This window comes from Anser anser (assembly GCF_964211835.1).
Source record: "Anser anser genome assembly, chromosome: 1".
In the NCBI taxonomy this organism is placed as follows: Eukaryota; Metazoa; Chordata; class Aves; order Anseriformes; family Anatidae; genus Anser; species Anser anser.
In genome coordinates this window covers 25,665,395-25,681,604 of record NC_139720.1, presented here as the reverse complement: position 1 = coordinate 25,681,604, position 16,210 = coordinate 25,665,395, and the positions used below count along the sequence as shown (strand labels likewise).

Here is a 16,210-nt window from a genome sequence, read left to right as displayed (position 1 = left end):
TTACTCAGTGATCAGTATTGGGACTGGCACTATTTAACATATTTGTAGGCAACATGGATAGTGGGATCAAGTACTCCCTCAGCAAATTTTCCAGTGATACGAAGCTGTATATTGCAGTCAATGTACTGGAGGGAAGGGATGCCATCCAGACGGATCTTGACAGGTTTGAGGGGTGGGCCAGTGCAAACCTTATGAAATTCAACAAGTCCAAGTGCAAGGTGCTGCATCTGGGCCAAGCACAAATATGAAATGGATGGAGCATGGATTGAGAGCAACCCTGTGGATAAGGACTTGGGGATGTTGGTTGATGAAAACTCAACATGAGCTGGCAGTGTGTGCTTGCAGCCCAGAATGCCAACTGTATTCTGCTCTGCATCAAAACAATCATGACCAGCATGTCAAGGGAGGTAATTTTCCCCCTATACTCTTCTGTCATGAGATCCCACCTGGAGTACTGTGTTCAGCTCTGGGGTTCCCAGCTCAAAAAGGACATGGGTCTGTTAGAGTGGGTCCGGAGGAGGGCCATGAAAATGATCAGAGAGCTGAAACACCTTAAAGAGGGCCTACAAGAAATCTGGAGAAGGACTCTGTCAGGGAGAGTAGTAAAAGGACAAATGGTAATGGCTTTAAACTAAAAGAGGGTGGATTTAAACTAGGTATTAGGAGGAAATTCTTTACTGTGAGGGTGGTGAGGCACCGGAAAAGGTTGCCCAGAGAAGCTGTGGGATCCCTGGAAGTGTTCAAGGCCAGGTTGGATGGGTCTTTGAGCAACCTGGTCTAGTGGAGGGTGTCCCTGCCCATGGCGAGGGGGGTTGGAATTACATGATCCTTAAAGTCCTTTCTAACCCAAATCATTCTATGATTCCATATGAACTTCAGTTAACCCTATGTGAAAAGAGAGAAGCTCAGTTATAGGAACAAAGAATGATAAGTATGAACAACATATTGTTTCACTGGGAAAGTCATGAAGGTGTCAAGAAACACAGAGTGCTAGCACCAATGATGGTAGCACCCACTTGTTAGACATAGAAAGAATATGAATGAGACAAGAACTGGGCATTCTTTGCCCATCCTCCAGACTGAAGGTGTCTGGAGTCACTAGGGGAGACAACACATGGGATTCACAATCCTGCCCCAGACCATGTATTCTGTGGCTGGAGCCACTGCTTTGACCACCTGGTTTCTTTGCAGTCTTCAGGACCATGTTGTCTTTCTTGTGGGGCAAGTCATGAAATTTATAAAATTTCATGTATGCATGAACAAGGTGTTTAAGTATACAAGACTATTTTAGTCTCTTCAGTGTCTTTTAGTCTCGAATGGTGAAAGAGTCAGCATGTTTTAACAAGTGCTTACTTGTTTATTTATATCAGTAGTCTTTTTTTTTCTTCTCCCCCCAACGTGTTTCTCTGTTGTCAATTTCTTCTTCATGCTGAATTTTTCATTAATAGTGTAAACATTTTTATGCTATCTTTGATAAACTAGATGTTTTTATTGTCGTGAAGGAATGTGTCTGGAAGAAAGGAGGGGAATATCTTCTTAGCTTCTCATTAGGCCATCAAGGGCTAAACAGCCAATGTAGTCTTATCTACTTGGTGAACAGGTAAGTAATTTTAACATTCCTGGAAAGCATAAATAGTAGTACTTGAAGGCATGTTTTACTCTACCCACTTTCAGTGTTAGAGGAAAATAATACAAATGTAGAAGATCTCAGAAAATTGAAAGCTGTAAAATGAGAAGTTGTATCTTTGGCAGAATATTGAAACAGTTTGTGGCTCTGTGGGGATCTGAAGAAGATGAGTGAGATTTTAGCATGTTTTCCTAGACTAATATGTGTTTTTATTGTCCTGGGTAGCATGACTTCATTATCTGGACCACAGAGAAGTAAGAATGCAACTTTTCTCCTTCAGGCACTGTGGAGTGGTCAAAAGGGTCAATAGTTAATGAATTTTTGTTTGATGGCCTATACAAACTTATTGATTTAATTTCCTGGCACAGTTCTCTTTTGAATTTCTGATAGCTACATGTCCATATGAACTAAATATCTGCACAAGTAACAATCTCATTGGCTGATTCTGCAGAGAATGAAAAGATAAAATGTGTGGAAATCCTTACCCATATTACACATAAGACACTTGCTTCAGGAAGGACTCCTATTTTGACTCTTCTGTACAAAATCAGTGACAATAAATAAGAGTTTTGGTTCTGAACCAGTCAGTCTCATTCTTTCCATAAGCATTAAACTAATTTGAAAGCGTGCTGTTCTTTTATGGAACCACAAAGAGTAATATTTATTATAGTATTTTTAATCTTCATTCAAACATGCTAATTCTAAGCCTTTCACAAGTACTGCATTTTGTATTGAAAATTGTTGAGAAAAAACATGTTTTCTCTCTACTGCTTTTGCTTTACATAAAAAACATTTAAAAGGAAGTCACTCCTAAGAATTTAAGCCCATGGAGAAAACAACAACAGCAACAAATAATTTGAATATGATCTGAAGAAAAATATATGGTTATTATATTCAATTTTCATGGATGTACAATTCCTTGTTTTATAACTCATGCCACATTTTTATTTATGTTGTAAAAATACTGCAGACATGGACATTCCACATTTTTAAAAGTATGTTTCCTGCTAGGCTAATGTAATTGTCAGTCCATGGCACAAACATTTTTAGAAAAACAAATATTTTAAAATAGAATTGCTACACATAAGCCTATAATCAGCCAATCAATAACCATGCACCTTACATTTCCTTGCTGTTGCAGTAAGAAAGAGAAATAAAGCAAAGGACAAAAACAACCTTAATCAATAGCTAGTTTCACTAAGAGAAGACAGTAGTCTGGTATCTTTTTTTCTATGTGATGTGTTCACTTTGGATGACACACCACATTGGAAGCTATCATACAACAATTAGCTGAACAGAACAGGTTAGTGAAAAGAGAAATATCGGAGAATTTCATTTATATTGGAACTCAGGGACTATGATAAAAGTATAAATAACACAACCTACTTAGAGAAGTTTAAAAATATAGCAAAATAATTTAAGGCCTCAAAAGAAAAGTTTCTAAAGTGTCTGTGATACAAAGACTGCTGCAAGTTATGAATAAAAGAACAAGAAGCTGAGGACTGTTATTTCTTGCTTCAGTAAGCTATAAAGTAACACATTTATATAATTAACCATTTGTACCTTCAACCAAGCAACAAGAAAAACAAGAATGTAAAGAGATTTCTCTAATCATAATCATTATTTTAATATAGTTCCTGGTTTTTGTTACTTAGATTTTCATAAAACAGCACTTTTATGGTAGTATAACTTCAAACTCTTATAATGTCCTGCAGATCTTATAAGAGCAATACGTCTTCATTTTATTAAAACAGAAGTACCTTATTTTATTAATGTACCTTTTTGAATTATATATTTTTTATAATTGAATATATAATTAAGTGTAAGATAACTGTGCTAAAGAGGCATACAGCAAAAAATCAGAAATTCATCAGCATTCCAAACCTAGTGATTTGTTCTCTCCCCAGATCAGTTATACAATGAATTGAGAAAAATACAAAGAAGGAGGCCAGCAGGAGGTCTCGATTGCAGATAAAATTAAAAATGAGTATAGAAATTCCAAAAAGCCTACTTTCTCATTTTCCCTCTGAAATAGATTCACTGGAAATACAGATAGTAATTGCAGTTTTCAATCAAAAATATCTGCACAGACCTTTTTTTTTTCCCTAAATTGTACAGTATTTTTGAAGGCAAAAATCATTAAAAGTTGTGCCTTGCTTTAAAATAAGCAAACTTATTTATTTAAAACTTTTTTATTTATTTTTAATCACGTATCTGAGTCACTTATCTGCTCTGTTGTACGTAATTAGAAAAAAAAAAAAAAAAAAAAAAAGATTTTTCATGCCCAGAGGGCTAACATTCAGAGAGAGAAAAAAAAAACAAAACCGAACCTGGATAAGTTCTAAAAGGAAAGAGTTAGTGAAAATATTCTTAGAATCCAAGACAAGAAGCTAGTTTCAACTTCCTTGCCTTCACTGGTATCCTAACACACATTGTGCACCAAGCCTGGAGTCAGGGGCATGCAAAACAGTTTCATGTACTAAAGTTTAGGTCACAATGCTGAACACACATTCAGATATCCTGCAGACACAGACCACTCGGAAGTCAAACGCATCTGAGAATATTAAGGGCCCTGAGATCATTCACAGAATGGCTGGCATCTACACTAATAAATTTCCAAGGCTGGGTAGCTAGAGGCAAACTGCCCATTGGGTATGCTCCTGCACTATTCTGGCTGACAGACCATGCTGGGGAGTTGCTGAGAAACAGCAGTTGTTGAAACAGGCCAAGTAATTTTCAGGAAATATGCTGAGAGTTGCCAAAGCAAGGATGATCGCATTTTCATGCAAGGAAGCATTCCTCAGCATACTTGAATTTACTAGTATAGGTGCATCCAGAGAGACTGACATAAGTAGTGCTACACAGACAGTCTCGCTGTCCTTAATTATAAGACATGAGCAGAGAGGCAGTTGTGAATGCCTAAAATCTTAGATCTATCTTAGAGCAGGCTTTCATCACACAAAATATTTAATGACATTGAAGTGTTTGTTTGTTTGTTTGTTTGATTGATTGATTTTTGTTTGTTTGTTTGTTTGTTTGTTTTTACTGTGAAGGTGACAGAGCACTGGTACAGGGTGTCCAGAGAGGTTGTGGAATCTTCCATGCTAGAGACATTCAAAAGACCTGGACATGGTCCTGGGTCACTCCTTGAGTAAGGGGTTGGACCAGATAACAGCCAGAGGTCCTTGCTAGCCTCAACCATTTTGTAAATTTGTGATTCCATAAAATATTCTCACTTCCATGTCCTGGCAGTCTGTTGCTGATCTGCTTGTGACATTTTTCCCTGAACTCATCATGAAAGAGACCCAGATTACAAACAAAAGAACAGTTTTTATTTCACTTGCAGGGTTGTTTGTAATCCAGACCAATGCAGCTGTGTGAATAAGAGCATGGAAATGACTGGGCTGACTAACAATCCTGCAGTACAAATGAGCAATAAGCCATACAGAGCAGAACTGGGATTGAATAGTAAGGGGTGGTAAGGCAGAAATGTCTTAAACTTCAGTTATTGCTAAAGCTTCTGCATCATGGAACTGCAGCCTGTATGATCTGATGAGTTCATCTCATGCAGGAGAAATATATTAATTTAAAATACATTCTTCTTTTTACCCTCATCTGATACAGTTTCTTTGAAACAGACTAGGAACACTTACACAACCATATACAGCTGCTGAAAGACACCTCAGGAAGCTGTGTTGTCTGAGCAATTATTTACTGCCTCATTTAAAGAACAGTTCCTTGCTGTAACAATGTGGATATCTAAAACTTATGCTGGCACATCAAAAGAGAATGCAAATTTACTTCATGAGAAGTCCTACATTGAGCAGGGGGACACATCGTCAGCTAGTAGGAAATGTTGAACAGTGCTAGACTTTGAAGTTTGGAAGTCCATCAGAGTCCAGAATTAGGCCTCCTCTATGTAGAGTATTTACTTCACTGAGTGGGACTCAGTAGTTTTAAAAGGCCAGGAAAAGTGCCTGGTTTTGTTTAGATGCTCTAAACAGGCAGGAAAAGAGAATGATGTTTTAGGCTTTTCCTTAGATGAAGGATCTTTAATCTGTTATTTCTGATCTTCCTGGAGTGTCTGTCCAATTATTTATTTTATTTTATTTTATTTTATTTTATTTTATTTTATTTTATTTTATTTTATTTTATTTTTTATTTTATTTTATTTTATTTTATTTTATTTTATTTTATTTTATTTTATTTTATTTTATTTCTGAGTATGACATTCTGTCTGTTGAGAATATCTTCCCAATACTGTTGTTATCAGTGAATTTCATACTTCTACTTATTTTTCAAAGGTGACAAGTTGGAAGAATAACTGACATTGTTCTCATGACCAATACCAGGAACTTTCACTGGCAGTCTCCCTCCAAGTTTTTCTATTTGTGTCTACTCTTTAGCAAGTATCTAAACCAGTTTAGTTACAGTGCTTTACAGTGCTTCCATTAATATTTACGTTCTTCAGCTAAAAGTTTTCCAAGTTATGTCATTTCAGATGACTTACTTATGTTTGAGCATATAAATTTCAAAATAATTACTATATAATAGTCATGCTACACAGGAAGCATAGTATGTAAACTTGCAGTAGACTTTATTTCCTTTGTTTTGAAAATGATCTGGTTTAATATGAAAAGATCTAAGCTTAATCTGGTACCATTTCCTTTTGGCAAGCCCAGTTTACGTTTATATTTTGGAGTTTTGAGTATAGACCAAATCATTAGTTAATCTTACCATACACAAAGTAAATAAGTGATCGCATTACAATTGTCTCAGATCTAGCTAGAGAATTTGAACAGAAAAAAAAAAAAAAAGAAAACAAAAGTGAGAAAGAAATTAATGCCTTTATGTTTTCAGTGATTGTATACTTGATAAATAACCTGTCTTAGTGAGTAGATAATTCTTATTTTATAAGCCCCTCATGCTTCACGTGCCAACTGAGGACAAGAAAAAAAAAATAAATTAACAAGACAAATGTTTCTTACATAAGAATATACATAAAAGAATATTTTTATAAGAAATAAAACATAAAATTTCCTTTATAAGAATAAATTATAATGAATTATTAAATTTATTCATATTATAATGGTAGCTTGAAATAATATTTTAAAATGGAATGCAGGTGAAAAATGTGTGGAGACAAGAAATAGGTTTACAATTCCATTTGTGTAAGAAAACATTCATGAATGATATTTATGATTTTTTTTCAATTTGAAATTCTTGCCTGCATGAATTCAAATAGTGCTATTGAAGCCAATAACTAATTTTTTTATATAGTCACTAGGCAATGTGGTCAACGAGGGTCAAAGAAATAGGCATTTTTTATTGGCACAAATCTGTTAACTTTTTCATATTGCTCATATCCATTCGTTTTTTATTTATTTATTTGACATTTTTATCTCCACCAAGTAATCTTTGCTTATGATTCCATTTTATGCAATAACCTTGAATTGACTGTCATTTTCAATGGACTAAAAATGTACTTGCAAATACCATTAGCTTCACTCAATAGTTCAAGTGTTTTTGACAAACTACATAAGTTACCGTAAGTACATGGATTTTTTTTTTTTGTAGTGACTGCTTTGCCATGTCATTTCCCAAAATATCTCTTAAGCTGTGTATATATTTGCTAATTGAAAGAAATTATGGAATGATAAAATAACATCCTTACGTGTATAAAGGGAGTTTCAGACAAGTGCCAATGATCAGGTTCTCAGAGTCTCAAACTAAATCCTCAGTCATACATATATCAACTAACAAATCAACTCACTTTAGGGAAAATGTATTCCTAGGATCTCTCTTAGGTTCCTTAAACACTCCACAAAGATTATTTTATTTAGCAGACATTTTGAATATAAAAAAAAAATGAAGACTAAGGAGCTTAATCTGAACATTGTTTCCTTTCCAGAATACACAGGTCATATTCAAGTTAGACAAAACTTTATTAGAGGCTCCTAGAACATACGAAGCTAGGAACTACAACAGGAATGCCATGTTCTCTCACCTAATTTTGCATCATTAGATGAGATTCAAAATAGCAATTCTAATTAAGGTTCAATCTTTGTGCCCTATGACACCTTTAAAATTCTTCACTGTCTTTCTGTAGGGTACATTCAGAAAGATTTTTATATGTATATGTAAAAATCTATACCTATATATATATAGGTATAGATGTACAATTTTTTGTGCATATTTTAATGGAACTTGAGTCATAAGGTTATGTGCAAAAGTTGATTGCTGTGGTAGCTGGTGCACCAAAAGAAGTCACTCAGAGTAAGACTGCATAGTACAAATCTTGTTTGTTGTCCTCTCAGTGCACAGGTCTGAACCAGATTGTACTCCCTCCACAATTACGTCAGTACTCCAGACAGTCACACAACCCTGACTCCACACTCCTACTTCTCATTCAACTCTCAGGAATGACAAAGAAGTTTCTCCACAGCTGTTTCTTCTCTGTTCCCTTCTTCAACATACTTACATGCAGAATCTAGTGAAGTGAAGTATTTGAACAAAATGCAAAGGACATCCTTATGTTTATTATTTTCATTCATACATGTTCAGCAGGCTTCAAAACCAAACCCAACTTATTTAATAATAATAATAATTAATAATTAATAATAATAATAATTTTAAGAATATGAACTGTGTTGAAATTAGTGTTTATTTGGATACCAAAGAGTAAAACCTTTTTTCCTCAGATATTCAAACAGAACACTTTCACAATTGGAAAAGACATGTGAAGCCAACTTCACTTTCCATGCCAGTAGTAAGTCATATTTTGAGCCCCAAGATATATGTAAAAAGTACTCAGATATAAAGCCTATCTAGATGTCTAGATACTGTATAAAGTCTTCCCGTAAAGCAGTATATTGTAAAACCTAACCTAATCTAACTTTGAACTTAGCTTCACTTTGAGGATGATCTTGACTATAAAACTTGCATCTGAAATTGTTACATGACTCATGAATCATATACTTTCTCTGAGTGCAATAGGTACTGGGTTGGACTGTGTTTCTTGCAAAAGATGACATTTATTTAAAATGTTGAGTGTTAGATCCATTTAAAAATGTCATTCTTGGAAAAGTGATTTCTGAAATACCTGATTATGGATTTGGTTCTGCTTTTTTTAATTCAGAAGCAGAAAACAAATCTAGAAAACAATTGTTCAAGAAAAATACATTTGTTAAAAATATTTTGTTTTCAAAAATGTTTTATTATATACTGTTCACCAAAATTAAAAAGAAACATGTATTTTATTCTTTCAGTTTCCATTTTTCCTGAAAAACTCAGGCAATAACATTGAAAATTTCATTCTAAAAAATGAATTTTAGATTAAGAACATTTTTTTCCCTAAAGTTATTTTTCACTTATATTTAGAGTAATTTATCTTCACTGAATATTACTACCTTGTTTGTAATAGCTAACTAGTTAGTGTACTTATTTTAGGAAACTACAATATGGGATGTTAATCAGTTTTGTTATTTCTTAGAATAGCAATTCTCCAAATTCAATATTCTATTCCATAATAAGCTTGTTGTCTTCTGAAGATGACAAAAATGTAAAGAATGTTAATGATCCAGATTTAAATAACATTATTACATACCATCAGGTCTATACAGCACGTTGTTCTCATGTGTATTGGTGTCAGAACAAGTTAGTTACCCTCCTTGATTTTAATATGCTCTATTTGGAGAAAACAATTTTTTATAATAAAAGTCACAATTTCCTGTCTTAGTTTATACTACATTATGTGTTATTGGACTAATTTCCCAAAGATAATAACTTAGACAAACTTTCCAGAGGACAGATATTCATTATTAGGTCAGAGAAGCCAATTCAAGTAGAACTACTGACAGTGGCAAGCTGTTGACTGAGAACTTGTAATGTAGTTAGGAAACAAGCTATTATTAAAGAATTTTATAAGATACAGCTATCGGCTCCTTTCTAATTATTTTGTCTAGGTTTGCAGGACAGGAAAGCATATCTCAAAAGCTGGGGTAATCTGTTATTCCTAGTGGCCTCTTTCAGGAAAAAGTTTCACACAAGATCCCTTCTTATATTAAAATGCTAGGAATAAAAGTAAAGAATGAAGCTTTCACAAAAGCAGTTGATAGCTTTGCTGAATGCTGCCGATAAGTGGACTTCAAAAGAAAACTCATAAGAGAAAGAACAGCTGTACATATAAAAAGGAGACAGATTCTCAGAAGAGACACTGTCATTCAGATCCAAGCACGGGCAATGTTACTTACAATTTCCAAGCCAGAAGTCTGGTGTCAGGTGGCCTCAATACACAGAAGATGAGCAAAGCAAAACTGAAATAGCAACAGGAGCGTTCTCATAATACAGAAATAGAGCAAAAGTAGAGATGGGGAGAACAATATCTCTTCACAAGAGAAAAGAACAGTAAAGCTGTAGAGGAGGGAGCAAGATTCCAAGCAACAGCTGGAAACTGTGAACAGCAGCAAGAAAGGAGGACTGGTGGAAGTATCATAAAATAAACATTTTCCTGTCAATATAGAGGCTGCCCAAAGAAGTTGGAGATAACACTGCTGTTATCAGTGTACATTACAGGATGATTTTACATTCCAAGGGAGAAGATATTCAGAATGAAACATAGAACAATATCAGTGTTGAACTGAACAGGCCATATCACGCATTTTAAATGAACATGGGGCAACTCCTGCAGTAATGCCAGGAAAAAAAATATATAATATAATATAATATAATATAATATAATATAATATAACATAACATAACATAACATAACATAACATAACATAACATAACATAATATAATATAATATAATATAATATAATATAATATATATAATAATAAAATAAAATAAAAAAGAACAATATTTATTCAAAGCAGACAGCTGTGAAAATCGGGTTAATACAGTATGGGCTCAGAGAAACAAAGTTAGATATTTGTGTTTAGTTCCAAGCATAAGAAGATGTTTGGTTTGGTTTGCATTGTTTTTGTTTGTTTGTTTGTTTTAATAAATAAATAAATATAATAAGAAACAAGGATTGACAGTATATGCTTACTATGCTTAAGTTCCAGAAACATTGAAGAAACCTGGTTGACCACCATGATAAAAGATGACTTGGTAGAAGTTGTTTATGGGACAAAGTTATTCATGGGACAAAGTATTTCTTAGGCTGAGTACAAAAGGAGTCAGACAGCAACTCCAGGTGCATTCTGTTATTTGTATTTGGAAAATTAAAAAAAAAAAAAAAAAGATAAGAATGATAATACAGAACCAGATATCACTTACTGGAACAGGAATAGATTTAGCATAAGTGTTAAGGAAACAACACTCTTTACCTTCTCCTGCTTAAGTCAGATGCCATGGGATAAGGGCTGTCATGCAGCTGCACAGCTCCTGCACCCACATGAATGAATGCATTGTGCACTGTGCCGTCAAAACACAGCAAATGCTTTGTGGCAATAGCAAAATGCCTCCTGTTTTATTTTCACAGAAAAATACCTATGCATGGATAATGACAGAGGTGATTAAACAATAATTTTGATATCAGACATCAAAGTATTCTCAAGACAGGAACCCACAGCAGACCTTGAGACCACTCGCAGAAGTCCTAAACAAGTCTGAGAGATACTGCTGTGTTTGCTTGCTTTCCTCCAATAAAGAATATTGTCAAAGGTTGAATAGCATCATCATTTCATTATTGATTTTTTCATATGTAGCATGGGATGCAGAGATTCCAACAGATTATTGGATGTAACTTCACGATATTTCCAAAAGACTCCACTCACCCTATGACTAGACTTGGAGCAGGTAACCTAGGAAGTATATATGTAACCAAAAATTTAGCAAGAGCCAAGCATGAGTAGAATACTGTCTATCTAATTCTAGTGTTAACACATTTGTCATATACAAAAATCCATGAAAGTAAGAATTTGTTAGGGAAAACATTATTTAATATAAAGCCTATGTTACAAAAGCACGAAGTAATCTCCCAAAGACTGCAGCATAGGGGTGCTGAGGAATTCTCAAGAAATGGGAAAACTAGCATCCCTGCCAGTTTTGAAAGTGTTAAATGTACTCTCTATCTACCTTACCAACCGATACATCTCTTAATGCTTTTGGAGCAATGCTTGAACATAACAGCTATCAGTAAGCTAAGAACTTTCTCTTTTATTCATGGTGCTTCATGGATGATCACTATACTCTTGTATTAATAAGGACTGAAGAAAGCATTTCACTTGGGATTAAGTAAGCTAATGCATGGTAATGGCAAAATGCTAAAAGTACACCTAAGTCAGCCATTTTTCAGAGGTCCTCTGTGCTATTACATTCTCCTCCCTTTATCCAACCACTGAGTAGTCCAATAGCTCCTTTTCACCTAGGATGAAATTCATTTTCCTTATACAAATTCCTTCTTGGTCAGAGAGATCTGAGGTGGTATCTCTACCCATCCAAAAGAAAACTGTGTGGGTATATTTCCCTGTGCAAAATGTATCTCCTTGATCAAACACTTAGTTGGAACTAAAATGTAGTTAGACAAGAGATTTACTCTACATTTTAGACCTTAGACAGATGAGAGGAGTATTCCTGTCTTAGAAAAAAGTTTGTAGTACAAGTGAAACAGATTTAAGAAATATGAGAGGCTAACCCAAGGAGACTCTCATGCTTAAATCACTCTCTTGGAAAAGACACATTCAAATCCTCTCAACGTGAGAGGAAGGGTGAAAAAGAAATGAGTGAATATCATCAGGATCCATAGTGAGTGCTTAACCAGCCTTTTTTGGCTATGCTTTATACAGAACATAGTCTGCTCAGTGTGCGGTAAATAACTCCCAGTTCAGAATTATTAGCTGAGAAATAGAAGACTTTCAGCACCTCGGAAAACATTATAATAACATTGACTTATAGGATGACTATGTCCTTAAGATCTAAATCTTAGGCTAGGCTGGCAAATATGTTAGAAGAGCCCCAGTTATTTGTCACTGTAGGTTTTGTCACACTGAACTGGACTTTACTACATAAATCAATAAAATGCTACAATCTCTCAGGTGTCACCATTCAACTTGTACCTAATACGTGACCTTCTGCTACAGATGTAAGCAACCTGAATGAAGCAGCTGTAATTTTCTAGAAAAAAAAAAAAAACAAAAAAAAACAAAAAAAAAAAACTTCCCAGTCAGAATACCTGACACAGTATGAAGAACTTCAATTAAATAGCTCCTAATAGAAGTTGAATTACATAGGAAGTTAAGCACCATTCTGACTTTATGAAAGCAACAATTTCAGTATTGGCCAGCTGATACCAGCAACTAAGATGTACTCAGCTAAAGGTAAGTAACAACAATAACAACAAAAAACAGCAACAATCAAAATAGATATGTCTTTGTCACAGAGAGCTGTATCAAAAGGAATACACCTCTGACAGAGATGCTGCCATACAAGTTGTATTGCAGTTACCTGGATATGCAGGATTGCCTGCCTGTGGAAGGGCAGCATATTTAGTTAGAAAATCACATTGTAAAAGTGATGTTTACAATAAAATAGAATCTAGCAACTTGTTTAGTAGTCTGCCCTGAGCAGGTAAATTCGTGTTCTACTATAGGATTGTAATTTTTTCAATGTAAAGAATAGAACAAAGACAGTCTGTAGATAGACTGGAAAGTGACCAAAAAAGGACCATGAAGATGATCAAAAGGCTGGGGAAACTGTCCTGTGAAGACTATTGAAGAAGTTAGGTCTTTTCACAGTATTCCAGTACTTAAAGAGTAGCTACAAAGAGGGCAGAGGCTTTCTCTTTCTAAGGAAGCACATGGAGAAGACAAAGGGCAATGGGTACAAGTTGCATTTTGAGAGGTTTTGTCTTGAAAAGAAAGACACAAAAAAAAAAAAAAAAAGAAAGAAATTTTTCACAATGAGAACAATCAGTCTTTGGAACCTACCCAGGAACATGTAGAGTTCCCCATGTTTGATGTTTTCAAGATGCAGTTGGACAAGGTGTTAATCTCTTCCTGGCTCCTTTTTCCCGTGAAAGGTTGGACCTGGTGTTCGTTTGAGGTCTCTTCCAACATAGGCTGTTCTATGATGCTAGGAGGAACAACTACTGCACAGCATAACCTGGCAATGCCTGTCTGTTTGTTTGCTTTCTGGATTGAAATACACACATTTATTGTGACTGATCATTTCTCCTGAAATATGATTGACTTTTTTTTTTTTAATGGAAACTGCAGATATTCAAGCCATGTGGAAATGGAAACTGATATTTGCAAAGCATAACATTTTTTCTGATTTGATTTCTGATAAAGGGTCTCTGTATTTGTTAACTGAAGCTGCATTATTAACATTACAGTGGGGACACACAGTAAGCAACACAGACCTTAGGAGGACTTACAAGCTCAATTTGTATAATGTCTACAGAATCGCTTTGATTTTTCAGAAAAACATTGATCATAATATGATACAGAACATATTTATCAGTAATCAATTTAATATAACTTTAACTAGCTCAACTTTCAAAGCAGTTCAGTGCAAGAGACACCAAATAATGAATGATTTTGAAATTAGCAGGACTCAGAACTAAGGAAAGAGATCTACTGATTTTGAATTAAATCAGTGGTACTTTGCAGATTTCCATGTGCTGGCGATTTGGTCCTTTGTTTTACTGTATAAAACAATCTTCAGTTACAGTCTCAGTTTAAAGAGTTCTGAGAGATTTCATTTGTTTTGAAAAATATCTTCTGAACTGTGGTTAGTTTGTTGGTCTGTGTCCCTAGATAAAGAAGGATTAGAACTTTAAAGGCAGATAGAAGTGGAGCTAAGTTAAAACTATAAAACACTTAATCCATTTTTTCCTACACAGGATCACTAAATGCAGTAAATCAGATGCTACTAAAATCTTGGGGGAACTGGTTCAGAGAATTTCACCTCCACAGAGTAATGTAATAAGACACAACAGCAGTGATGCAGGCCACAGCTTTGAATGGAAAAACACAATTTTATTTTTGTAATCAAGGCAAAATATTTAAAAGTAATTATTTTCCCTACATTTTTATATTTCTGTGACTTAAAATAGAGTTTTAACCTATTTTTGGCTGTTAATGACAGATGAGGTAGAGTGGCAACATCTTCTGTGGTAATTCAGATCCTATGACCAGTGATTAGCTTCCAGAAAAAATGACTCTAAGATAATTCTATTGCTTCATATCTCAGAACCTTCTGACATCATAAGCACATTTAAAAACTTATGTATCTAAACCCTTTATCTACTGACCATTGCTGTTCTAAACCACTTACATAACCTATAGCTGCTCTGTAGTGTCTCCTTTTATTTTCTTTGTCTCATTCTTTCTTTTTCAAAATGAGAACTACCTCATCTGCAAACTTTTAGTAGCAGTCTGTCACTTTCTATCCAAGCCTACATTTTTCCAAATTCAGACTGATGTGAAATAAGATTTTTGAAGGAAAAGGAACTTCCTAAGCTCACCCACAGGAAATTGAACAGATTTGCAATCTGGGCTAAAAAAATGTGTTTTTTTTTTTTCTTGCATTGATAATACAAAAATTCCCTGTGCATCTCTGTACCCAAAAGTGGAATAGCAGAATGCACGAATGCTGAAAAGAATGTAACTGAAGCTAAGTAGTTTTGCATTGAAAACTATCTTATTCACCCATTCTGGGTTAGTCTAAGGCTTCTTGGGGGATCTGCCTAAAACATGAGGGTCTCCAATAGCTGGGCTGTCATGACTTGACAAATCTTTTTGTTGGAGCATCCCACTTTGAGTAGCTTTCATATGGCCAAGATGACCAAAGCCTGACTTTAAAGGTTGCTGGTTACAGTGCCAAGGGAAAAGGAGCTCGTCTAAATGAATAGTTAGAATTTGCACTCAAAAGCATTCAGATTCAGTCAGAAGAACCTTGGGCCAGACTCTTCCACATGCAAACAAATGACTTGTTCATGCATATAGATGGAACAAAGAAGGAGGGGAAAGCTTGTGAATATTTAAAAAGTTGCCCTGCAAGTTGCTGCGACAACATAATTCTGATTATTTATTTTCTTAAATAAATAAATAAACAGATAAATGCAGCTGTACATTGGGAATAGAAAAAATATATATATTCTTACTCAGATCTCTTTGGGAAAGAGACTACTGATATTTAGGGACATTCCCCAGGCACAAACAACAAAGCTACATCTCCTGAGGACTGCTCCAGTTACAGTAGCTACCACAGATTTGCTTCACAACTTGCAGGGATAATATTTTCCCCATTTTTATTAAGCATTTATCTACACACACTTTCTAGACTAGTTAATCAGACCATGTCTGAACTTCCTTTTGCTGATCGTATTAGGAAAATACAACCTAACACTATTCATAATCAGTAAATATCCCTCACTGTCAAAGAATTTCAACCAACTATACTAAAGCACTACCAAAATATCCTGCAAAGTCACATACTATATATTCCCAATATATGGGAATATATTCAAACTAGAGAAAAAGTGCAGATTCATGTCCCAGTTATTGATTTCAATTTGATTCCTCTAAGGTAAGTTTATCCAAGAGTATCTGGGAAAAAAAATTGGTCCCTAAAT

General features: G+C 34.7%; 1 long non-coding RNA gene across 1 annotated transcript in view; it reads left to right on the top strand.

Moving 5' to 3' along the window:
• LOC310894018 overlaps positions 1-12,782 on the top strand; it is a 29,039-nt gene extending 16,257 nt beyond the window's left edge. The window contains exon 3 of the long non-coding RNA XR_014579492.1: positions 11,114-12,782. This is a non-coding gene — a long non-coding RNA (uncharacterized lncRNA). The remainder of the gene's footprint in view (positions 1-11,113) is intronic.
• Positions 12,783-16,210: the final 3,428 nt, after the last annotated feature.